This window comes from Portunus trituberculatus, chromosome 50, assembly GCF_017591435.1.
Source record: "Portunus trituberculatus isolate SZX2019 chromosome 50, ASM1759143v1, whole genome shotgun sequence".
NCBI lineage: Eukaryota > Metazoa > Arthropoda > Malacostraca > Decapoda > Portunidae > Portunus > Portunus trituberculatus.
Window position 1 is genome coordinate 6,767,520 of NC_059304.1, and position 27,500 is coordinate 6,795,019.

At 45.3% G+C, this 27,500-nt stretch overlaps 1 long non-coding RNA gene across 1 annotated transcript in view; it reads left to right on the forward strand.

Moving 5' to 3' along the window:
- Positions 1 to 27,500, forward strand: part of LOC123499715 — a 108,477-nt gene that overhangs the window by 40,921 nt on the left and 40,056 nt on the right. Inside the window, exon 3 of the long non-coding RNA XR_006673069.1 lies at positions 18,457 to 18,504. This is a non-coding gene — a long non-coding RNA (uncharacterized LOC123499715). The remainder of the gene's footprint in view (positions 1 to 18,456; positions 18,505 to 27,500) is intronic.

Genomic DNA, 27,500 nt, shown 5'->3' on the forward strand with positions numbered 1-27,500 from the left:
CTATTACTGATTAGATTTCTCCGCGTCCTCCCCGTCTTCCTTGGTCTTGCCTTCAGTTTTTTCCCCTTCGTCAGTTGCTTGCTGCCATTCGTCTCACAGTTTCTCCTCGCCTTGCTTCTTGCCATGTGCACTTCCAGTTGCTCATGCATTGTTCCTGCTTGATCTCCTTTCCGACGGGGTGCCATCCACCTTCCCAACCCCATGTCCTTTTCGTAAGACTTTCTGTTTTTCCATCACTGAATCCATTTCCTTCATTCCTTTCTTCTCATCTTCCTTAAGCCTTCCTTCCCTCCATCCATTCTACTGACTGCCTTCGTCTCTTAAGTCTTCGTTCTTAAGTCTGTGGTCACACCAGAACCTATTCATTATTGCATCAACGCCACTCAATAACTCACTCGGCACCACTCGGCCTCACCACCACACCCCGGCCGAGTACTGTCACTCATGAATGCTACTTGATACTTGGCATTTGCATTTTAGATTGGTATTGCGTCAGTTGTGAAAAGAAGTATCCATTTTAAAAATTGAAAATATATCGAGGGAGGAAATAGTGTGCTAGGCTCGGACGAGTGTTGGAGGGATATGGATGAATGAATGTCCTTTGGTAATAGTTATCCCGTTGGGGTAAGGTGGCATGAAATTGATTGATTGCAAGGTAGATGTAAAGCTGAGGAGACTTGCGAGTAAAGTAAATGGAACCGCAATTTCGTCAGAATCAAGCCTTTATTTCGGTGTGGGTCGATATTTATTTCGCAAATGGCAAGCTTTATCTCGGGAATTTGCATGTTTTCTTTGTGTTTACACCAGTATCATTTCAACGCCCGAGATGAAGGAGAGTCGTAAGACGTGATGTGGTGGGAGGGGTGCACGGGAAGTCAGAGAGAAGTAGAGTAATAGATGAGATCAAGGTGTTAAGGTCGCCTTGGCAGTTAAGTGGGTTGCGTCATGGGGCGGCGTGGAGTGTAAGAGGAATTGTAACGTCACCTACCTCTATACCCTCCATCACTGGCCCTGAAGGTCTTCCTTACATCTATCTTATTACACACACACACACACACACACACACACACACACACACACACACACACACACACACACACACACACACACACACACACACACACCCGGTAGCTCAGTGGTTAGAGCGCTGGCTTCACAAGCAAGAGGACCGGGGTTCGATTCTCCGGCCGGGTGGAGATATTTGGGTGTGTCTCCTTTCACGTGTAGCCCCTGTTCACCTAGCAGTGAGTAGGTACGGGATGTAAATCGAGGAGTTGTGACCTTGTCCCGGTGTGTGGTGTGTGCCTGGTCTCAGGCCTATCCGAAGATCTCAAATAATGAGCTTTGAGCTCGTTCCGTAGGGTAACGTCTGGCTGTCTCGTCAGAGACTGCAGCAGATCAAATAGTGAATTACACACACACACACACACACACACACACACACACACACACACACACACACACACACACACACACTCATATATTGAATCAGAGTTACCAGATATACCTATCATGCGACTTGAGCTGTCCTTGCGATGTTTAATTTTTTTAAAGAAAACTTTTCCCCAAAGACATCGCCCCTCTTGAAAACAGACACATTTGCCCCTTCTACCCTTGCCAGCTTCCTTCTCGCAACCCCCATTTTAAAGCCTCAACTTGCCCCTCCCAACTTAGCTCCCCAATGGACAGTCCTCCTAAGTAAACCTCTCCTATCCTCCTAGAGACGTCTTTCCGAGTAATCCTCCCGTCAAGTCCTGTAAGTCCTTCTAAGTAAGCCTCTTTAGCAGCCTCATACATCGTCGAGGACGCGTGACAATGGATGTAACCGGTTCGTGGTGCCGGGACGAGAACGGGAGGGTGTGGCGAAGGAGATGGATAAAGAGGCCATGGAATATTGGGAAAAACTTTTGAGTGGAAAGGGTATAAGGTGAGGGGATCTAGAGTAGTCTACAGTGAAAGGGGAAGCACCATGAGGTGAAGTTGTGAGTAAAGAGCAATGAGGAGTAAAGTCCTGTGTTATACAAGGACAGGGGTTACTTATGAGGAAGGTGTGTTAAGAGCGAGAGCAGCTAGGAATGTGATTGGTTGAATCTTCAATTGATGGAATGGCTTGTGTGGAAAGTGGAACTGAGGAGGTTGATAATGGAGGGAAGGAGGCAAATACACTGTGGACATACAGGATAGCTGGAGTGTGGTGTGGCACAACGCTAGCTAAGCGTAAAAGAGAATTAGGAACACAATAGATAACGACGGTGCTTTATTTTATTAGTGTTGCGAATCTTGCATTATCCTAGCGGAGTGTCAATCAGTGACGTGTTGTCGACCATTCATTCATTCAGAATCACTCGCTCGTAATTCAGGGTGATGGCAGTGCACTTACGTATACTTCAGTGGGGTGAAAATATTTATCATACTCAGGAAACAGGGCATTAGCATTACATAATAATCAGATCAGGTAGTACGGAGACAAAAATATTACGCGTAAGAAATACAACGCCAGTTATTATATTAAGAGCAATGCACCATTACCACCTGAATTACAACAGAATTACGGGCGGAGTTCTGCTGAGTATCTGTCAATATGTATTAATGTTGATCAAAATAACTGGCTGAACTATAATAGTGTATTTCATGTTGCTTTCTCAAAGCGTAAATCACAAGAGCAGACAAGTTAGGCAGGTGAAGGGAGCGAGGCAGGGACGTGGCGGCTGCGGGAAACAAGAATAAAGCTAGAGAGGCGTGAGTGCAGAGTGGAAATGAACAACACAGTAAAATGTACACCGCGGTGTCCAAAACGGAGGATGGGCGAGGAGCGATGGACTCTTGTGGTGGTTACTTTCCTCCTTACTTATTCCAACAGTCATCATGATACTGGCATCAGTGCATTAGTGTTACTATTGCTATGCTAATTGTTGTTATTGACCTTATTGATACTTTTGTCGTTTTTACTACTCTCTCTCTCTCTCTCTCTCTCTCTCTCTCTCTCTCTCTCTCTCTCTCTCTCTCTCTCTCTCTCTCTCTCTCTCTCTATATATATATATATATATATATATATATATATATATATATATATATATATATATATATATATATATATATATATATATATATATATATATATATATATATATATATATATATACTACTACTACTACTACTACTATGCTATTATTATTATTATTATTATTATTATTATTATTATTATTATTATTATTATTATTATTATTACTACTACTACTACTACTACTACTACTACTACTACTACTACTACTACTACTACTACTACTACTACTACTACTACTATTATTATTATTATTATTATTATTATTATTATTATTATTATTATTGCTGCTGCTGCTCCTGCTCCTGCTCCTCCTCCTCCTCCTCCTCCTCCTCCTCCTCCTCCTCCTCCTCCTCCTCCTCCTCCTCCTCCTCCTCCTCCTCCTCCTCCTCCTCTCTCTCTCTCTCTCTCTCTCTCTCTCTCTCTCTCTCTCTCTCTCTCTCTCTCTCTCTCTCTCTCTCTCTCTCTCTCTCTCTCTCTCTCTCTCTCTCTCTCTCTCTCTCTCTCTCTCTCTCTCTCTCTCTCTCTCTCTCTCTCTCTCTCTCTCTCTCTATATATATATATATATATATATATATATATATATATATATAATTTAGTCGTATGTTAGTGTTACATGTATTTAGTAATTATTGGATACACTGTTTTCCACTGACGTCATTTTGTACCGATATGATTAACTGACAGAATCGGTGCTGAGAGAGAGAGAGAGAGAGAGAGAGAGAGAGAGAGAGAGAGAGAGAGAGAGAGAGAGTGCAGCTTAGCGTATTTTATGGGGAAAGAACTAGAGGAGAGAAAAGAACAAAGACATTAATGAATATACACCGTGAGAAGAAAGACGGTTGGATAGTTGCAGTCATTTGAAAATTACAATGAGGAACGACAACACACACACACACACACACACACACACACACACACACACACACACACACACACACACACACACACACACACACACACACACACACACACACACACACACACACACACACACACACACACACACACACACACACACACACACGACATCCACAACCGACACACATGCACACAGTAGTAACAACATTTCTTTTCGTACAGGTAAACTTTGTCCATGGATTTAGCTGGTCTGAGTTTGATGTCTCGAGAACGTGATTATTACACGAGATGCACCACTGACTCCCGGATACCTCGGTCGATACTTCTTGGCCTATAAATTCATTGTTGTGTGAAAGGTGTCTCAGGTTTCACCTTTTTATCGCCTTACTTGCCCTCAGGATTTTCTCCATTTCGATATCCATGGCTCGTTCGCCTTTCTCTGTTTTCGGGAATGATGTCGAAACGCTGTTCAGAAGATGGAAAGACACAGAGACTGCTACAAATTACCAATAGTGTTTCCTTGTATTCATGGTGTAATCCAGGTCTGCGTCCTGTTATGCATCAAGTGGTGTAAATAAAAAAAAAAGTGGGTAATGGAAAAAGTAAATTCCCCCACATTATTCTCCGCAGAATTCATAAAAGCTCGAAGTTGCAGTAGAGAGGAGATACCCTTTTGCTTTTTTTTTTTATTTTAACTTTCTTTGTGCCCATGCAAAGGTTGCTTAACTATGTCACCTTGCTCCGTATTTGTTTTCCTCTCAAATACTAAACCTCGTAGAACACTTTTTTTTTCTATTTCTTCCTGTTGTAGCATGTATTCGGTTCAGTGTTTCAGATTACAGATATTCGTTCAACAGAAAACGTTTGCATTTATATTGTTCAGAGAAACATGTTTTGTAGTGTAGAATTCCGTCAGTGAAAGAAACAAATTGATAGAGAACTTTTTCATTGTAAAATCAATATGTCTCGCGAGTTTTCCCGCAGCCTTCGCCTCTCATCGTCAGGTCCACGCACGAGTTCCGCAAGCCGTCGGCCCTGCTTCACCATGACTGTTCCCGGCTCTTGGTGTAGCAGGTTATCGGTTGCGCAGTACGTAGTGCAGTACGAACCCGAGCCCATAACAACAACAGGCCTCGCCGGACATCTGAACCGCTGTATCGCAAGTGAGGGTCAGACAGGCTGGAAGAAGACGCACCCACTCCACGCTGTGTTGACGGACGCTAGTATTGTGGTGATGAATATTTGGCCTCTCATTGTCGAGGCTTCTAATGCCGGGGAACAAACACTGCGGGGGCAATTAGTTCCTGGGCGTTATCATGCAGGGCAGGGCATTTTTTCCCTTCCACCTCCAATTAATCCTGGACCTTATCTTGTTTACTCTGGCGTCCTAATGTCGGCTTCATTTCTCAACCTTTTGTCCAGCCATTAAAATCATACAACTTAACCTTTCAGCCGTAAGGTCGCCGCGACTGGCGGCGCCGTCACCGGCTGCACGGGGAGGTCCTGGTCGCGTGAGGCAGCCTCCTCGCGCCGCCCTTCACAAGCATTAATACCAATCAGTAGAGCCGTAACCGCGACAGAACAATGAGACGCCCTTTCTTCTCTACGACCACTAAAACCAAGATTCGCATGCAATTTAGGACTCGGTTAACTAGGCGGCCGCCAGGCTGACCTGCATTGTCCAGAAACCATCGCTTCTCGCCCTTCTACCTTCTGTGGTCATCCACAACAACTGGATTTTTATATACACTAGTCTGACATGAACCGCCTGTTATCTATGCGGTGCTACACGTTAATTTGTGCTTCTTTTGGGTACCACTGTCGTTGGGGCTGAGCCTCTCTTAGTGGTGCTGGTTGCAGTGGTGCTGGTGATGCTGGCAGCGGTGAAGGCTGCCAGCATCACCAGGAAGGGTGAAGGACGTGGCTTTCTCTTAGTGTTTGACAGCTGGATTGTCTTTGCGTGACTGAGATTAATTATTGACCAGGTGTTTTATAATTTGTTTTAAAGTAATTTACAGACCTGTGTGTGTGTGTGTGTGTGTGTGTGTGTGTGTGTGTGTGTGTGTGTGTGTGTGTTTCGTTCGAAAAGCGTGTTTCCTCTGTATGTTTTCACTCAAATCACTTGTCATGGCCTTTTTCCCCTTTCCTTTCCAGTTTGTTCTCAGGTTATCTTCTCATCAGGTTGTCCTTCAAGATACTGGAATTCCTTTAAAAAATTTACGCAAGAGGAAAAACAAGCTCATTCTGATTGCCGTCTTTTGTGTTCTCGTATTCTGCCGTTGTTATGAAGACACTCGGTGACCATTTTTGAGGCGAGCGTGACGGTCAAGTGACGCCAAGTGACCCTCCCTTCCCTTCCCCCCCAACAGGCTGCCTTTCCGTCCCTAGGGAAAACAAGGCCCGTGACGGAAGCCAGTGCACAAAAGACTCGGTTGCTGTTTTTCATAACACGATGGTCCTGGACTCACAGCAAGCCACAAAAACGCTCCGCGTGGTCCAAAAAAAAAAAAAGAAAGTAAAGGAAAAAGGGTCTGTCATTAGCTGGCTGAACCTCTTTTGTGCTTGGGGATTATTTTCGCCGCTGGGACTCGCCATCCGTCGCCGCCGTGCTCTTCATCGACATTTATTTCCTGTAATGTTATTCAGTTTCACGGATTTAATTTTGCAAGCGTACGTGCATAAGCTAATTAACCCTGTGATCAGTACATGGTAGGCTGCAGTGCGCTCCTGATGAACAGTGAGACCTGTTATTCACTGCCGGGAGTTTATCATCCCCTTACACTTGATTATGCCGGAGATCACTGGAATAATGTTGCTACCGCTCCTCCGCGAAGTCATTACGGTAGGTTGTGCCTATATCACTGGCTGCCACTCCGGTATGAACATTTAATGGCCTACTGGATAATCATTGTCACTTACCTACGCCTACTTGGAAGTCTACAATTTTATTGTTTGAAGATGCAGCACAATTGTTTAGTGACGCTTCAGAATTAACTATCTGATGAACGATTAAAGATGGAAGATGACAGACTTCGTGTTTTGGATCACTGTTCTGACGGAACAAAAAAAATCATTCATATGGAGAGAGAGAGAGAGAGAGAGAGAGAGAGAGAGAGAGAGAGAGAGAGAGAGATGTGTGTGTGCTCGCGTGAATGAGTATAGGTGATGGATGGTGTAGGAATGTACTTGGAAGGAGAACTTAGAGACCTGCAAGGCACCATCTCATAAGAGAGGCTCTTGAAAACGTTGTGCAGTACCACGCTGCGTCACCGGTCATGGCACACGCGTTCCACTCTACGCATGCCTCTACTATCTCTACCTTTAAATCCACGCCCTCTATCGTCGACGGCGTCACTATCACCACCACCGCTGCCACCACCGCCGACGCAGCCACCGCCGCCAATTAATATTTAGTAAGGATTTTGCATAATTTCAATTACGAGCGAGATCCCCGCCCCTTAGCGACAGCAACACGACCGACCAGTACTTACTCGAATCTTTTACCATTATCTAGGCATTAACCTGTCACAGGTTTTTTTCACCATTGCTTTAGAAATCCAAGTACGTGTGCAACACTGGCAGCTTAGATGTTCGCCACCGGACAGATGGGAGCAACGCGGCGCATCCTCTTGTTTCTGAATGTCACAGCTTGTCCAGTGTTGGGTGACGCCCTGTATGTGGAGACTAGGATGACCCTTGACCTCACACGAGTGTCAGAGGTCAAGGTGCTTGTGGTGGCCCTCCATTTCCTTCTACCCATGCATCCCCCACATACTGCTTTCAGGTCAGCTCAGCACAGCACACAATATTTGATATTTTTGCAACATAACACTGTTTGCCGCCCCGGGTAGGTGTGGCTGCCTCTGTTGACGGAACATGTGATCCAGCACTCTGAAGGCAAGCCACGGGTCATCTCCCAGAGTTCACAGATTATTACATACTCTCCCGGCAACGGGAATAATTAAATGGACAATTTATTTATTTTTTTCGTACATCGATGAGGTCCTCTGTTTTGAATGACTAATTTCACTTAATGTCATTATTTTTTTTTTGCAGTGATTGACAAAGCCGTGCCCTTCTAATGCTGTTTCAGAAAAGTCGGGAGTTGGTTAATTAGAGCGTGTTGAATGTGAGCCGTGGTTGGCCACGTGACGCCGCACTGACGCCGCAAAGGGCAAGGTTTTAACATCCACGAGAATTGAATTAATTAAGACTAATGAAGCATGTTGTTGCATAACTGTTGTCCTTATGTACACAGCAAAATTTTCCCAACAGCAGAACCCTTGGATACCGCCTCTGCCAGGCTCATCACACCATTTCTATGTGCGCATGCTCGTCCGACTCAAGGCTGACGCCAAGCCATATTATAGCAATTAATGTTTTCACATAATTATATAGAAATATTAATTCCCATGGTTAGTGTTTATCCAAGTTGAGTTGTAGGCAAAAGGTTTGATATACATTCATGCTTCCGTGACTCTCACCGCCGAATAAAATAACCGTAAAGAAACAAGAAAAATAAGTAAAAATAACAAGGAAACTGGCCAGTGAAAAAGCCACACGGTGAACCGCGATGCAGGAGTGGATGGGAGGGGCAGAGGGGGAGAGAAGGGAGTGTGGGTGGAGTCGGGAGGAGAGAAGTGCTCGGACAGAGAGAGTGTGTGTGTGTGTGTGTGTGTGGAGGGGGAGTGAGTCCTCGCCCGGCACTGACAAAACACAGCGAAACGACCACCTGAGTAGAACCACTGAGGCTTAAAGCGAGACCTTAAACGAGCGAAAGTGAGCAGCAAATGAATCCCGTAATGAATCGGAGTGTTTGTAATGCCACTGAACATGTACTCGTAATGAAGCTGAGAAAGCGTGCGTATTATATATCATTATATACCCAGACAGAGAGAGAGAGAGAGAGAGAGAGAGAGAGAGAGAGAGAGAGAGAGAGAGAGAGAGAGGGTAAGAATTTTTCATATATACTCATTTAAGTGAATCTTTTTTGGTATGTCTCAATAAATCTTTCATCTCAAGTCTTCAAAATAAGCTCATGATGAAGTCTCGATTGCCCGCTCGCCTGCTCGCCTGAGAGGCAATGCACTACAGACTTCTCAGATGGTAATACTAACCAGATGCCTCCTCTTCTCCATTACTCTGCACCCTTCCCTCCATCCCTCTACCTCCCTACCTTCCTACTTCCCTACTTCCTCCTCCTCCTCCTCCTCCTCCTCCTCCTCCTCCTCCTCCTCCTCCTCCTCCTCCTCCTCCTCCTCCTCCTCCTGCGCTTGTGTTTCTTCTCTTCTTACGTCCTTCTAGTGTTCATCATCTTTCACATGTCTTCCATCTAGTACTTCTTGTATCAGGTTCGTTAGCAATAGTAGTAGTAGTAGTAGTAGTAGTAGTAGTAGTAGTAGTAGTAGTAGTAGTTGCCGTCGTCATCTTAATCCTCCTCCTCCTCCTCCTCCTCCTACTCTTCCTCTTCCTCTTCCTCTTCCTCTTCCTCTTCCTCTTCCTCCTCTTCCTCCTCCTCCTCTTTCTCCTCCTCCCTACCTTACATCCCAGCGTGAGATGGCTGACTGTTTGGAATATAAAAAGGGGTAGATACCCAATAGGAGGAGCAGGTGGCTGTGTGGGTCTTGTATTGGCGAGGCAGTGCTGGGGGAAACAGGCGGGGAAGGGAAGCTTCATTTCCTCCACTAATTGTGTTTGAGGTTTATTATTGTGCCTTGTTATTACCGAATTATTTTTTGTGCTTTGTTTTGTTATTTGTTCCTGCCTAGTCGTCATTGAATTGCTTTATTATTATTATTATTATTATTATTATTATTATTATTATTATTATTATTATTATTATTAATATCTTCATCATCATCGTTATCACCATCACCATTATCATCATCAGCTTTCTTATTATTATTATTACTAGCCAACATTTTGGAATTTGCAGTAGTTATGTTATTGATTGAGTTTTTACTACGCATTACACATAATTGTTCGTTTTTGTGTCCATGCAATTGTTATTATCAAGTTCATTATCCTCTTGTCACATCATCGGCTTCATAATCCTCTCGTCATATCATCAATCCTCTCAGTCTCGCAAGAGTGAGCGTTTCGGGGCGGGGCGGGACGGGGAGACAGGTGGATGAGGCAGGAGATCCAGGATGTAGGGGAAGAAAGGTTCATACTAACAACGTTCTTGTCACACCCTTACTCTCGCATCGTCACCATTACTGTCACGCTGATGGTTTCACGCAGTTTTTTCTTGTGAAGATGGCAGTGATGGTGGTGTGACGCTACGTGCCAAGGGCGCCTCAGTGTCGTCTGCGCCATCCGTCACCTCCGTTTAGAAGAGTCCGCGGTGCATTGCCAGTTTTCCATCGCATTTCATCCTGGGCTCTGTGACGGTGAACCCTCCACATTACATTTTCGCTTCACTGCTTTTCGCTCTACTACCTTCAGTACCTCCTCCTCCTTAAACTCCTCCTACTCCTCCTCCTCCTCCTCCTCCTCCTCCTCGCCATCGTCGCCACCCCCGTCAATGCCAGTCGTGTCGTCTCCATGGCCACCTCTCATTATTCTTCAGATATCATGCTTACTGATAAATTGATGGCTTTCGTTCTCCTTAGGCAAAGATGGTCATGCTTCGTAACCACCACCTTGCTCTCTCTCTCTCTCTCTCTCTCTCTCTCTCTCTCTCTCTCTCTCTCTCTCTCTCTCTCTCTCTCTCTCTCTCTCTCTCTCTCTCTCTCTCTCTCTCTCTCACACACACACACACACTCTCTCTCTCTCTCTCTCTCTCTCTCTCTCTCTCTCTCTCTCTCTCTCTCTCTCTCTCTCTCTCTCTCTCTCTCTCTCTCCTCTCTCTCTCTCTCCTCTCTCTCTCTCTCTCTCTCTCTCTCTCTCTCTCTCTCTCTCTCTCTCTCTCTCTCTCTCTCTCTCTATATATATATATATATATATATATATATATATATATATATATATATATATATATCACACACACACACACACACACACTCTCTCTCTCTCTCTCTCTCTCTCTCTCTCTCTCTCTCTCTCTCTCTCTCTCTCTCTCTCTCTCTCTCTCTCTCTCTCTCTCTCTCTCTCTCTCGTCGCATCCATTAATATCTCCCCCTGCCTCTCTCCTTTCCTATCTCCCGCTCTCTAGCTCCCCCTTCTTCCCTTCCTCGGTATTCTCCTTACCCCTCCATTGCCGCCAACGACGGGAGGGGATAAGGAGGTGGAGGAGCGAAATGTCACTTACAACCCCCATCACGTGTTGCTTGCCCACGACTCCGGCTTAGTTCTTTGTTTACCCCTTGTCTCACCTTACCACCACCACCACCACTACTACCACTACCTCCTCTACCTCCTCCTCCTCCTGCTCTCCTAAGCTAAGAGGTTCTTCCATCTTTGATTTCTTTCTGTCGCCAGGAAAGTGTTGGTCTTGTCATGGTGTGCAATTTATTTATCAAGCTTTGCGCGAGTTGGCCGAGATGTGGTTAGGTATTGAGGTTTATGTGTGTGTGTGTGTGTGTGTGTGTGTGTGTGTGTGTGTGTGTGTGTGTGTGTGTGTGTGTTGTGTTGTGTTGTGTTGTGTTGTGTTGTGTTTCATTGGCGATTATACATGGTCGTGTGTGTGTGTGTGTGTGTGTGTGTGTGTGTGTGTGTGTGTGTGTGTGTGTGTGTGTGTGTGTGTGTGTGTGTGTGTGTGTGTGTCGTTTGTCGCTTGGTTGGATTCTAGTAATACTTGGTTGTATAGCTTTGTCCCATCCTCTCTCTCTCTCTCTCTCTCTCTCTCTCTCTCTCTCTCTCTCTCTCTCTCTCTCTCTCTCTCTCATCGTCTTAAAGCAGCCATTTCGTACCCCACATCTAGAGATCTGCTTCTTGAGTGCTTGCCTTGTATACATGATTGCCTGTAGAGCCTTCACTGGTGACTCGCACCTGTTCTCTTCGTCCTATAATTTGTAATCCTCCTCCTCCTCCTCCTCCTCCTCCTCCTCCTCCTCCTCCTCCTCCTCCTCCTGCAAACAGCTTCTACTACTTTGCTCCTGCATCGCGCCCCGCCAGCCAGTCCTTCAGGCGGGTGTCAGTGTAGGGAGGCAACTCAAGGCCAGACTCTCCATTATCCACACTGGGAGTGGGAGGGGTGCTTGGGTTTTTTACGGTGTCTATGAGGCTATCTGAGGAAGAGGGAGGTAGGGGGATAGGGGGAGGTTGGCTGACTTGCTGGCTGGCTGGTTGGCTGGCTGACAGGCTGACTGGCTGGGTCTGGCTATCTGGCTGGTTGACTAGCTGGCTGGTTGACTTGCTGGCAGGCTGGCTGACTGTCGGGGGCAGGGTACGGGGAAGCTTGCTTGGCAGGGGAAAGTAGGTGGGCGTGTTTGCCATTTATCATTCAGCGTCTCTGGGTTGCAAATATAGGCAGGAATTGCAGAGTCTTGTTGCTGAGTATGCTGGGGAGCGTGGGTCGTGTCTTCCATTAGATGCTGCCTTTGGAATCGCTGTCACGAGCACCGATGTCTGCCTATACATAGGATAACAGACACTTTATCACTATTCTTTTCACTTGCAGAAATATATATATATATATATATATATATATATATATATATATATATATATATATATATATATATATATATACACACACACACACACACACACACACACACACACACACATATATATATATATATATATATATATATATATATATATATATATATATATATATATATATATATATATATATATATATAATCATACACACTCACGCACACACACGCGTCATAATTTCATCACTGACTGTAATATTTAGTATTTTAATATCCAAAAATATCCATAAAGCGTTTTTAGCACTTAAGAATAAAATATTTGTATATATGCAAGGGAAACACAGAAAATTACGTGTTTTGAATTTTATGAAGCCATCGTTCATCGTCAGTGCACAGAAGTTCACCGAGTATTTCTAGGAAACTGGTGACGGACAGGGAAGAGGGAGAGAGAGGGACGAAGGAGAGTGTGTGTTATCGTATTGAAGGAGAGGGGAGGGAGAATGAGATGGAGGAAGACAGGTGAGGGCGGGTCTAACGGGGGGTGGGGGGTTCTGGGAAGGAAGGTAGATGGAGAGGAAGGAAAGGGAGGAGGAGGAGGAGGCAAGGGCAAGCAGAAGGCCACGGCGTCTCCTGAACAAACAGTATCTTCACTAACAATGTCTTGCCCGCCGCCGCTGCACCGCCGTCACTGCCGCCACCAACTAGTGTGCTTTTGTATCCATTTTTTTTTTTTTTGTTTTGTCTTCTACTTGCTTCCTACAGAATGGCCCAGCGTTTTTGTGCTACGCGTGTTCTTATGCGCATAAATTTATCTGCTTTCCTGTGTCATTTCTTTCTTATTGCGGTTTTCAATCTGTTCTTGTGTAGCATTTTTTATGCATTTTCTCTTTTCCTAATTTCCCCTCTGGCTGTTTTGAGCTTTTTTCGTTAATACATTGTAGGTCATTTTGTCTTTCATTTATTTTTTCATCTGGTATTATTATTATTATTATTATTATTATTATTATTATTATTATTATTATTATTATATTATTATTATTATTATTATTATTATTATTATTATTATTATTATTATTACTACTACTACTACTACTACTACTACTACTACTACTACTACTACTACTACTACTACTACTACTACTACTACTACTACTACTACTACTACTACTACTACTAACCTACACTATATTAATCACTACCAGTGTACTTACGTCTTCTGTTCTCTTTTCGCTGTTGCCTTGATGTTACTTTCTCTATCATTATAATTCTTTGTCACCTTATTATGTACAGTCAAGTTTTTTCTTCACGGATGATTGGAAGTAATCTCTCATAATGACTGGAGAGAGTTGTGACAGCTCAGGGTCCCTGCTGAAGCTCGGATTGGCTTAACATCCTATTGACCTGTCGATCATGCATGTATGTTTTTGTAGCACGAGGTCGAGGTCAGGTTTAGGTCATCCCGGCACAAATGCGGCTTCTCCTACTCGGCGCCTGGGATGTTTGAAGGATTAAGTCAACATCAGACCTGTTGTAGGTTGTCTTTACGCCGTGGGCCGCGCGCGTTCGTAGCCGCCGCTCCTTACGTAGAGGTGAATGTACGGGTCAGCTCAAGGTGAGGTGGATATATACTGGCACGTCGTCCTCGGGCGAGTGTGACCTTTTCAGCCTGCTATCGCGTTGCTGGAGACGGCGGGCTCCTCGATGTCTGCGTTTTGTTTTCGTCTCGAATTTTATGGTCTCGCCGCCCGCGGAGTGTTGCGGTGGGCGATGGGTGTTGCCGCCTCAACCTGCCAGGGCGCGTGTTGTCCCGGGGACGCTGTTGGACGCCTCTGCGATTCACCAAACTTTACTGCGATTTTATATTGCTTCCCATATGTTTTTGTTCCCCTTCTCAGCACTTGATGGCTCAGCCTTGGTGTTATTGCTATTGCTTGTTTGCTTTGAGAAGATATAGTCATGCGTGTTGTGATGTGTTCATCATCATCATCATCATCATTATTATATTATAATCATCAACATCATCTGATCTGCTGACTGCATTCCAAGAGTTTTCACGAAGCTACCTGTCCTTTGCGCGGCTCACACGCTGGTCCCTGGCAGCTGGGGCGCAGCCAGTGTCTTCCTTGCTTGGCTCCCACGACCCGCTGCAGGACGTTGCTTTTCTCAAATCCTGAAATGGATGTGTGTAGAGGATGTGTGTGTAAAGAGAGAAAGAGGAAGAGGAGAGAGGGATGAAGAGAAGAGGGGGGAAAAAAAGAAGAAAAGAAAAAGGAGACAGGTTGAGCACATAGCCTGCACCAGGTAGGGGCAAGCAGAGCCGAGCTGTGGAGTAGGGGAAGAGGGTTTCTCCAGGCGAGTACCTAGACCGGTTAATGGGGGATCTTGCTAACCCTCTTGATTTTTTTCTTTTTTTGCTTGCTGAAGGTAAGTCAACCGGTCTCCAGAGTACTTGGCTTCACTTACGGGTTTATAGGCGAGATACGTCTTATCACTGATATAAAGGTTACGTGCTGGAGATAAGTGCGTCATGGGCTTATCAGGTAATATAGCCTTATGTTCAAATAGGGACCTCATGTAAACCTTGCCGCCTTTTTACTTCATTTTTCTATACAAAAGATCAAGATGCACTGCACGTTTCCCACAAGAAATTATGAATTGGGACATTTTACACTAACGAGCGTCATTGAATTGAAGGCTTATAAACGAAGTATGCCTCACTATTTTTAGAGGAATATGTCGTTGTACCACATCATTATGGAGACTCCTGCTGCTCCTCGCCACGAGTGGCTCTGGGCCTTTAGCAGGGCTACACTGGGGTCACCTTGCCAGCCTAAGGATCTTGCTGGTTGTTTAGTTAAAATTCCTTGGTGTTGCTAAATTTTGCCGTTGTATGAATGATGAAGACTTGCCTGCAACACAAAGTAACCTATTCGGCCAATCTAGCGTGACTCGTAAAGTTTCCTCGCGACCCGCTGGGCGTCCACGCCGCGCGACGCAGGTGGCCCTGCATTAGCGTCCGCGAAGACAACACACACCTGTACAAGTGTACATACCAGGCGTCCCTTCATTACCTCTTCAGGTGACGTTATTTTATGGATCGATATTCACCCTTCCACAGTATATTCCAATAGCTGTGTTGCTAAAATAGAAAATCCATCCCTTCCGTCAAGTGCGAAAGTGTGGTTCAGTGTTTTCTGCACGACCAGCAGCCGATACGCATGACACGTCAAGACAAAGGAAAGCTTGCCTGTAGGGCGGCAGATATTTGCTCCGTGAAGAAGCTTGATCAATAAAATTGGAAATAAATAACTCTGCGGTCTCTTGCAACCCTGACCCTGGCGCGTCTCTCAACCTCGTTAAAGAGAAAGCAAAGGCAGGGAGCCCAAGTAAATCAATTCGTGCAGCGAAGGGAAGTATGGAGAGGCTAAGGCACCGAGCTGGCTGCGGGCATCGTCCTGTGGAGGCCCTGCTCGAAGACACTTACGGCAAGATAGGCGAGTGATTCCCAGGAATAATGCAGAATAAAAGAATAACATGAGCCATGTTTGCGTAACTCAACGTGGTATGGGCGAGTGGTGGCAGCCGAGAGGAGTAGGAGGCGGAGGAGGAGAGGAAAGGAGAGGAGAGGAGAGAAGAGAGGAGAGGAGGGGATTGTGGGAGGAGGGTAGGGGTTGTGAGGGGAGGAGGAGAGACGGCTGAGGGAGAGCGGGGTCACGGGAGGCCCGCCGCCACGCCCGTACCCTCACACAAGCACGCCCACCCACCCCCGGCCAGCACGCCATACTGAGCCCCATGCATTATCAAGCAGACATGCAACCTCTGAAAAATGCATATAGGTAGACACTCCTCCCTGCGCCGGGAAATGCAAGCACTCCCCCATTAATACGTTGTTACGCAAGAAATTTCGTGCAAGTTGGCAATCGTTCGCGCTAGGGATAATAAAAATTAGTGCCAAGATCGACTTACGGGGAAAAATGAGTGGATATGTAGGGTGTAGGTGGGCGGCAGGAAGACGCCACATTTACCGAGTTGCCGCCCTGCCACGCCCACACACCAGACGAAAAAAAGAATATTAGTACTAAACCTTGTAGGAGAGATAAATAGTGCTTGCAGACTAGCTGGCAACTCTACTGCTCTCTCAAGGCTAACGCAACTGCAGAGGCAATGTCGGTTGGGGAAATTTACCTTATACTAACTCTACCTCCCTCCCCTCCCCTCCACCATCTCTCTCTCTCTCTCTCTCTCTCTCTCTCTCTCTCTCTCTCTCTCTCTCTCTCTCTCTCTCTCTTATCCCCCCTCCCCTTCCTTTACACTCCTCCACCACACACAGCCATCATGCCCCCGAACACCCATCAGGAGACATCCTTTTCTACCTCCCTGTCCCTCTCCCGCGTCTGGAAGAACGTTTCCGAGCATCTGAACGCCCCCACCAAGCACATTGTGGGCCGCTGCTCCCAGTGCACACACATTTTTTTGTGGAATTGAAGTAAACGGGTTCGGAGCTTCCCTGCGTGACGACTGCCCTTACCTCCTTCCTCCCTCCGTCCTTATGATAACCCCCTACTCCCACTTCGACCCCCATTCTCTCTCTCTCTCTCTCTCTCTCTCTCTCTCTCTCTCTCTCTCTCTCTCTCTCTCTCTCTCTCTAATCTTTCCTCGGCTCCCTTGTCCTCCCTCTACTCCTACCCACTCCTCTTCCACACATTCCCATCCACCCATCCCAGCCATCTCTCCCTATCCTTCTCTTCCCTATCTTTGCTTCATTTTTCTTTTCTCCCCGACAATACTCCTCCCGTAGCGACGATAGCAATCAACCCCAGTAGTGCTTTCTAATGCAACACCTTAAGGAGAGTCGGTGGCGGCTTGCCTTCCGTACTGTCTGGTGTCGTTAAGGGGTAGCAAGCACTCGGCAGACCTCAGACCACTACACCTCCACACATGCACCATTACGTCCCATAATTGCAATACTTTCTCCCCCGCTGGTCTTCCCTCTCCCCCTCTTCGTGGTTTCAGTTGGCGCGATTGCTACTCTTTTTTTTCTCTCTCTTTTTTCCCCGTCGCATATATACATTTTCTGCTATCTTGCAAAAAGAAACCAGTTTGCAAGCACGTCCTGTGAGTGGTGGAGTGGTGCTGCTGCTGCTGTTGCGGACCATGACTGACCCGCGTGTCTTGCCCTTCCTCCTCCTCCTCCTCCTCCTCCTCCTCCTCCTCCTCCTCCTCCTCCTCCTCCTCCTCCTCCTTAGGGATACTCCTCCATTCTTCCTGCCTTCTGTCCGTGTGTTCGTAATGCTAAACACCTTAAACACCTGCCCCGGTTTTTTGGGTGCAGTGTCATGGTCTTCCTCCACCTTCTCCTCTTTCTTTCTTGTGTAATATATTTTTTATTGCATCAGTGCTCCGTCGGCTTTGTTTTTATGATTATTACTTTAGCTACTAATACTTTCACTACTAGTTTGACAACAAGAACAACAACAACAACAACAACAACATCATTAACATTATTATTATCATCATCATCATCATCATCATCATCATCATCATCATCATCATCGTCGTCATCATCATCATCATCATCATCATCATCATCATCAACAACAACAACAACAACAACAACAACAACAACAACAACAACAACAACAACAACAATTACTACTACTACTGCTGCTACTACTGCTGCTACTGCTACTACTACTACTACTACTACTACTACTACTACTACTACTACTACTACTACTACTACTATATAAAAACAACAGCTACAAACTTCTACTACTACTACTACTACTACTACTACTACTACTACTACTACTACTACTACTACTACTACTACTGATAAACCTTTTCTCCTCCCTTACAACTAATGTAATGTAGTGGGAAAACCAGTCTAATGAAGTCCCCATCTGTAGGCAACAATATAATCACAATATAAAGGCGTTGGTATACACATCACCTCCACTAAATCCAGAACTCTTTGTTACTTTGCAGAAGGAACAGTCCGTACATGAGTCACCGACGGCCGTTGCTCGACACAAGGTGAGGTGACAATCTCCTTCAGGTTCTTGTGAAAGCTCTCCTTTCTGGGGTGAGGTTAGGTACGGATGATGGGGAGTGGGAGGGGAGGAGTGAAGGGCCGAGGATGGAGTAGGTGAAGGGGCCTGGAGATGGGGGAATGGGGGGAAGAAAGAGGGCGGAGAGGTAGGTGACTGGACACGTAAGCATATAAGCCCCAAGGATCACTAGAAATGGTATTAGTGTCTTGTGTTCCTGAGGTATAATGCTTTCCCTTATCAAAATACCAACACAGGCAGCCTTTGCTCGGTAGCTGGATGCCTTAATATATTGGTGTCGGTTATTCCTTATCTGTGTATAGATACGCTGTGAATGGGAAGCTTGGTGGCGAGGTTAGGTGCATAATAACAATAACTCTCATTTCCACCTTAATCAGTAAATCGCAACAGATGGCCATGTGCATTAATGTTGTCCATGTCATACATACACACCATTGTCGTGGGTTCGGCACAGGCACGCTCATTGAAGGAACAGGCTTACAAAACACTTCGCTGTAATATTGTGTTTAGCGTGCCCTGATACGTGGCATAGCGGCCCTAAGTACGTAAAACTATCCAGGTCTCTCTCTCTCTCTCTCTCTCTCTCTCTCTCTCTCTCTCTCTCTCTCTCTCTCTCTCTCTCTCTCTCTCTCTCTCTCTCTCTCTCTCTCTCTCTCTCTCTCTCTCTCTCTCTCATATGTACGCAAATAAATGTAAATGAATTGCAAATCTTGTGTTTACAAAATTATTGAGAGAGAGAGAGAGAGAGAGAGAGAGAGAGAGAGAGAGAGAGAGAGAGAGAGAGAGAGAGGTTTTCCTGTAAGAATTCATAGGGCATATGCATACAAAGATGGAGCGACCGCCTGATAAAGTTATTAGCGAATTTCTCCTGTTGGACGGGGAGGAGGACACGGAGCGAGACCCGGACCTGGAAACCGAGAACACTGCCGTAAGAAATTTAAAACATCGAAACTCAAACTTGAAGAAAGTCAGCTCTTACCTCTTCTTTAATCCCTGCCGGCTTCCCTCAACTATTTTTTCCTCCTTCCCTCCTTCCCTCAGGCAAAGAAATAGACGGATAAGGTAGATTATTATTATTATTTTTTTTTTGTGTACGCAAATGAGATGTAAAGTGTGCATTAGATATGAATACCACAGGAGAGAGAGAGAGAGAGAGAGAGAGAGAGATTAGATGCCAGGTATATATGTACTGTTGTGTGATTACTTATTGTACTTTTCTTGTCTCGTGTGTGTGTGTGTGTGTGTGTGTGTGTGTGTGTGTGTGTGTGTGTGTGTGTGTGTGTGTGTGTGTGTGTGTGTGTGTGTGTATGCGGCGTGCGTGTCTGGTGTTGAGAAGCGCGGCTAGGTGGAGAGGCGTTCGAAGGGGATCAGATACTAGTAGTCATCGATCGCTTTCCGGAGCGTCTCATAATCCGGTGGTGGTGGTGGTGGTACCAGGTCGTGTAGAAAGTCAGGAAGGTTACTTACTCTATTGCAGCAAACACACACACACACACACACACACACACACACACACACACACACACACACACACACACACACACACACACACACACACACACATCACATCTCCACACCATGCTTAGAGAAAGTATACAACCATTGACTTCCGTTGCTTCATCCTGATCCACCCACGCACTGCCACCTGGTCTGACTACTAACCACCTCTAGTTACCCACGTATCAGGCGTTATATTCACCTGGGGACTCCTTGTTAGGTTCGTCAGGTGTTAATATTACCTGTCGCATATTTTTTTTCTTTTTCTTTTTATTGGATCTTCATTTCTTTATCTTTCCTTCAGGTAACTTAACTTCCCTCCACCTGGTCTTTTTATCCCGTGATGCTCTTCTTTCCTTTACTGCTTTCCTGTGATGTGTCTTAGAGAGAGAGAGAGAGAGAGAGAGAGAGAGAGAGAGATGTACAGGTGGTGGACGCGTCTTCTGCTGGAGGGGGAGACTTGTGGTGATGGTGGTGGGGATGGGCGTGGAAGTGGCAGTTGTGGTGGAGGAAGAGGAAGAAGAGCAAGAGAAGGAGGAGGAGGAGGAGGAGGAGAATGACCGTCGGGGATGACTATTCAAAGTTCAGCTTATCGTCGTTTCAACTCTCACCCTTCCATATTACTTCCGCTCCGCCCAGTTATCTTGACTCCCTGGTCCTCCTTTCTCTGGTTCTTTTTGATGTCTTTTTTTTATTTTTTCGCTCTATTGTTCCTTTTTATGCTGACTTTTTTTTAGTATTTTTTATGCATTATTTGATTAATTTGATATTATTATTATTATTATTATTATTATTATTATTATTATTATTATTATTATTGTTGTTGTTGTTGTTGTTGTTGTTGTTATTATTATCATCTCCATCAATTTTTATTTCTGTTATCCTACACTTTTGATAGTTCAGAGGAAATGTTCTACTTTAGGTCACCGTCATCTTTCTCTCCTTTTAAGTGTTCTGGTTTTTCTTTTATAATTCTGAGTAGTAATATTTCCACTCTCTCTCTCTCTCTCTCTCTCTCTCTCTCTCTCTCTCTCTCTCTCTCTCTCTCTCTCTCTCTCTCTCTCTCTCTCTCTCTCTCTCTCTCTCTCTCTCTCTCTCTCTCTTCTCTGTCTATTTTTTGTTCAATTGTAATATTTGAATTATTTCCTTTTCACGTCTTCTTTCTGCATATTTATTGCTTGTTGGCTTATACTGTCCGTTCTTATTGTCCTGCTTTTTTAAATTCATGAATGATTTCTTTTATCATTAGATATCTCTTCCCTTTGCGTAAATTGTTGCTGAAGTGTTAGCGATGGACTTACCACTGTCAGATTTTTCATGTTTTGGTCTTTTATTTTATTTATCTATTTTGTTTGTTTATGCTTGTTTTCTTTACCCGGAAAAAGTTAACTCGCGTCACCATTTCTACCGACATTTTTACCAACAAATTGCATTTTTCCAATAAAGCTGCTTTTTATTATTTCACATTTCGTTTTGCTAACTTTTTTCTTTTTCTTTTTCCATGCTAAGCTGTCTTTGTGCCATAACTTTTTATCCTCTTTTATTTTTACTCGGCAATTGTTCATTCAGTTGTTCGCCTTTTTCCAAGGTACGACCACCTTCCTCATTATTGTAAACATCGTTATTTTCTATTCTTAAAATACACGTATTTGTTCTCCGCATCTCAGAATAATTCTTTTCTACTCTATTGGCCTGAACATAATACTTGATTCCTTCCTTCAGCATGTTGATCACATGACACTTTCATGCCCAGCTGACCACACACATGCACCAACCTCCCTTATGGGCGATAAGCCGCCTCACACGCTGCTACCCATAGACCGTTCCGCCTCGCCTTCCGCAGATCATGAATGAATGCCGTCCTATGACTAATGACTACAAGCTGCCAATTACGGTTAGGAATTCCTCTTGCCTTGTTCCAGGTCGTTAGCAAGGGAGGGATGAATAGACGACTACATGACTGAATAAATAGACGGATGGACTGCGGGAGTAAGGGGCTGCATGGGTGGCTGAGTGGCCGATTAGAAGGACCGAGAGGGGACCGAGGACCGTGTGGTAAGAGCTTGGAGTGGGGAATAAGATAGCGCTTGAAGGACTAGTGTCATGGGGTGTATGGATTGACTACACTGCACAGGTGCTGAAGAATTGTGAGTGGACCGAAAGACCAGAAATGAAGGTGGTTATATGCAGAGAAAGTGTGCTCGGGGAAATGATAGATAGCGTGGTGGTTTAAGATAAGGATAAGCAAGGAAATATATCAGTAAATTAAGTCTTATCGTTAAATGCGGCGCGGAATGTCTGGCGATAAACAGGAATTGAAACTTGTTAGAGATAATTCGTAATGTCTGGAAAATCTTGACCTTTTACGTATTTCGTTATAATGTTATCGTTAAATCAGAGAGAGAGAGAGAGAGAGAGAGAGAGAGAGAGAGAGAGAGAGAGAGGAGGGGATTAAAAATGTAAGAGTAAATAAAATAAAGGCAAGGCTCCCAGGTCGCCTCATCTCTCTCTCTCTCTCTCTCTCTCTCTCTCTCTCTCTCTCTCTCTCTCTCTCTCTCTCTCTCTCTTGAAGTAACTCATTACTCCTCTTCCCTCTCAAGGAAAAGTCTCCCGAATAACTCTTACAGCAACTTTCCTTACTCTCTTTCTCCTCTTCCTCCATTTCTTTCTTTTCCTTGATCTTCTCTTTTCTTGGCAACGTCATTCGCCTCTTCTTCGCCGCCGTTGTCGTCGTCGTTATCGCCCTCCTCTTCCTCTCCCACTTCCTCCTCCTCCTCCTCCTCCTCCTCCTCCTCCTCCTCCATCTCTTCCTTTACTTCTTTCTTTACTTACCTTGAGCTTCTCGCTTTTTTCCTCCTCCTCCTCCTCCTCCTCCTCCTCCTCCTCCTCCTCCTCCTCCTCCTCCTCCTCCTCCTCCTCTTCCATAATTTATACCATGTTAATAAAAATGATTGCAAAATATTCCTTTCCCTCTTTTTTTTTTTGTATGTGACGCGGTCGATTGAGAAATTTTTAGGATTAGCGCAGCCCTTTCTGTTTTTTTCTTTACTTTTTTTTAGTTTCCCCGAGCGGCTGTAAGCAGAAGAGTAGCTCAGATTCCAGGAAGGGCGGTCCGCGCTGAAGGGCCGTGAATGAACCTGGTCTTTAAGGTTGTAGTAGGAGGCTGCAGCGGAGAGGATGCTGGGGTAGGGGGGAGACCTAGGGGTGCGGTGGTGGTGGCAGCAGCGGCAGTGATGATGAATGTGACGGTGGTAAAGGTTTGTGGATGGGACAGTCACCTTCAAGGATTTTGCCGATACGAAGAGAGGTGTGCCGGTGGTGTGGTGGTTCTTAGGCGCGCGGTGGTGACGCTTGCCCCCCGCGGCTGGGGGTTTGGGGATGGGGGAGAGGTAAGGCACGTGTCTCAGTCTGTGGCTCATAAGTACGCTCCCTCCCGCCCTGTCCTTTCGTACTTTGTGAGGTATTTAAAATTATGTTTTTATTGTTTTCTTTTTTGGTATGAGGTTTATTGAGCGTCGTGACACACGTTTCATATCGCCCTGTCTAGTACACTGCTAAGATGTCGATTGCAATGATGGCTTACCTGAGTTGTGCCACAGGTGTTGCATATGCATTGTTACCTGTAGAGGTGCTTGTCATCACCCGTGCTTCACTTGCTCTAAAACCACGATGGACTTCCGGCCATTATGAAGCACACAGGCTATCGACAAGGGCGGGAGGCGAACCCAGAACATGAAGAGTGCAAGTCCAAAGCACCATCGTCTCCCTGATGTTACGTTTATGGCGGTAACTTGACGACCCCCCCTGACATGGACCTCTTGGCTTATACTGCACTTAGTTCTCGTGACACAGACACATTGGAACAGGCGGTGTGATGGACAGCCAGAATTTTAAACCACTTGGTGAGTGTTTACGTCTTCATGGTTGCTGTTATTGCCCTGTGTGTATATATAGAAGTGCAAGGAGAGGTCAGGATAGACCACTTGCTGTAAGAAGGAAATATATATACATGTCTTGTACCCATTTGTACATTTAGTTACTGACGGACGATGCAGTTTTCTTTAATTTTCTTTCTTTTTCTCTCTTACAATGGTGTTAAAAAGAATGCAGTTGCTGTGAGATTAAATATCGATAATCTAGGCTGCAATAAAAAAAACTAGTGTCTTTCTGATTCTCTCTCTCTCTCTCTCTCTCTCTCTCTCTCTCTCTCTCTCTCTCTCTCTCTCTCTCTCTCTCTCTCTCTCTCTCTCTCTCTCTCTCTCTCTCTCTCTCTCTCTCTCTCTCTCTCTCTCTCTCTCTCTCTCTCTCTCTCTCTCTCTCATAAATTCAGTGACAACTCTTTCTAAATTCCACTGCGCTGTCTGTCTCTCTCTGTCTCTCTCTCTCTCTCTCTCTCTCTCTCTCTCTCTCTCTCTCTCTCTCTCTCTCTCTCTCTCTCTCTCTCTCTCTCTCTCTCTCTCTCTCTCTCTCTCTCTCTCTCTCTCTCTCTCTCTCTCTCTCTCTCTCTCTCTCTCTCTCTCTCTCTCTCTCACACACACACACACACACACACACACACACACACACACACACACACACACACACACACACACACACACGCTGAGTTCGCAAGTTTCCATCACATTTCTTGGAATTTTGGCACTTGATTCACCACATTTTGCTCCCCCGTGTATTATGTCTATATTTTTCACCTTTACCTGCCAAATGACCGATAAGACCAAATCAAGAAAATGACCAAGAATTAGAGGCATATTAGCACAATGATCTAGGAAGGGAGATGGAGGAAGAAAGGGGATAATTAGGAAACAAAAAAATAGCAAGAGAAAATGTTGGAGAGAGATAAGGAGGTTTGAGAATGAAGGCAGTGAGTAGGAAAGAACGATTTTAGATAGAGAGAAGTGTTAAGAATAGGAAAGAAAGGGGAGGAAATAAGAAAAATAAAATAAAGTAAAGACTTGAAGGTGAGAAATAGAAGAAATTCGGAAGAAGAAATGAAAGAAAGAATGGGAAAAAGAGGAGGCAGGGGCGAGTAGAGGCGGCAAACATGGGAATTGTTGAGGGTGTTTATCTTTTTCAGCGGTGTGTGAACGTGACTGTTGATACAGCGGCCATGTGTGTCTGTGTTTATTTATTGATTTATCAAATCAAAACAGCAAAAGAGCGTATATGGACCAGCCAAACTGCTTGCCTTTCTCTGCTGCTGTGAAGGAAACACACACAGACACACACACGCACACGCACACACACACACACACACACACACACACACACACACACACACACACACACACACACACACACACACACACACACACACAGTTCTTTCGCATATGCATTGTGCCAAGGCAAGATTATATTTATTTTCCACATTTACGATACGTTTTTTGAAGGGAGAGAAAGAGAGAGAGAGAGAGAGAGAGAGAGAGAGAGAGAGAGAGAGAGAGAGAGAGAGAGAGAGAGAGAGAGTGTTCGTGTGTGTGTGTGTGTGTGTGTGTGTGTGTGTGTGTGTGTGTGTGTGTGTGTGTGTGTGTGTGTGTAATTCACCTCGGTCACCTGCTGGTCACACCAGCCAGTCTTCCCCATTACGAAGCGAGCTCAGAGCTCATAGACCGATCTTCGGGTAGGACTGAGACCACAACACACTCCACACACCGGGAAAGCGAGGCCACAACCCGTCAAGTTACATCCCGTACCTATTTACTGCTAGGTGAACAGGGGCCACACATTAAGAGGCTTGCCCATTTGCCTCGCCGCGCCGGGACTCGAACCGGGCCCTCTCGATTGTGAGTCGAGCGTGCTAACCACTACACTACGCGGTGTGTGTGTGTGTGTGTGTGTGTGTGTGTGTGTGTGTGTGTGTGTGTATATTATAAGGACGATTGTACAATAAACGTAACAAATTCTACATGTTTTTTAAAAGTGAACATGAGAACAGAAATAACTGGTAACCTATCCTGTGTGTGTGTGTGTGTGTGTGTGTGTGTGTGTGTGTGTGTGTGTGTGTGTGTGTGTGTGTGTGTGAGCGCCGTAATGCCATAATGGACAGTCCGGTTTATCTTGTTGCGCATTTAGCTTTGATGGAGAGTCGCGCTTAGTTAATGAGGTCGAGGGAAAGAAGGCAAATACACAACAATTACCGGCCCAGCCACACCGAGAACACCTCTCCGTATTCTACACATTCTCTCTCTCTCTCTCTCTCTCTCTCTCTCTCTCTCTCTCTCTCTCTCTCTCTCTCTCTCTCTCAAACACAGTAAACTAGATACACTATTTTTCAGAACTTGTTTTCCGTAACCCATTTTTTTTATTCAATATTCTTCCTTCGACACACACACACACACACACACACACACACACACACACACACACACACACACACACACACACACACACACACACACACACACACACACACACACACACACACACACACACACACACACACACACCGGGTAGTGTAGTGGTTAGCACGCTCGACTCAATCGAGAGGGTCCGGGTTCGAGTCCCGGAAAGCGGCGAGGCAAATGGGCAAGCCTCTTAATGTGTAGACCCTGTTCACCTAGCAGTAAATAGGTACGGGATGTAACTCGAGGGGTTGTTGCCTCGCTTTCCCAGTGTGTGGAGTGTGCTGTGGTCTCAGTCTTACCCGAAGATCGGTCTATGAGCTCTGACCTCGCTCCGTAATGGGGAAGACTGGCTGGGTGATCAGTAGGCGACCGTGGTGAAACACACACACACACACACACACACACACACACACACACACACACACACACACACACACACACACACACCTTTTCCTTACCATTTTCTTTCAGCTACTCACTTACTCCCCGGTTTTTGGGTCGGTGGTGTTAAGCATATTCCACTCGATCGTGAATGGAGGTGAAGACTTAAGGGGGAGGAGGAGACGCAATATTCATTTCCCGCAAGTGCACGTATGCCTCATTGAGCACGGCGCGCACTTCAGCCAACGCACGGGGGACGAACAGCGGAGAGACGTGGGGATGGAGTGCCACGTAGAGAGAGAGAGAGAGAGAGAGAGAGAGAGAGTTTATTCTTTCCACTATTGCTATCCTGACACACCTGATGCCTAATGGTGACTGCTAAAGGGACGCGTAACACTGGCGGCGACTTGTCATGCAAACGGAAAGCCAGGTGATGCTGAGGCCATGAGTTGCAGGTGCCCGGAGGTGTGATTACTTAGAGATACGGTATTGGCGGGATACATTGGAGGGAAAAGCATAGTGTTGATAAATTGTTGGTAAATTTAGAAATCGAATACTAAAAAGATATATAATTTCTGTAAGAGATCTTACTTTAAGTGGAGATGGAAATGTATAATGGAATAAAATGTTGGTAGTTATATAGAAGAGAAATTTAGTGGTATAACGATGATAAGTACTGAAAAATGTGGTGCTGATGGAATAAGTCATGCGGGAAGGGAAAAGAGGAACAAAGCGTTGA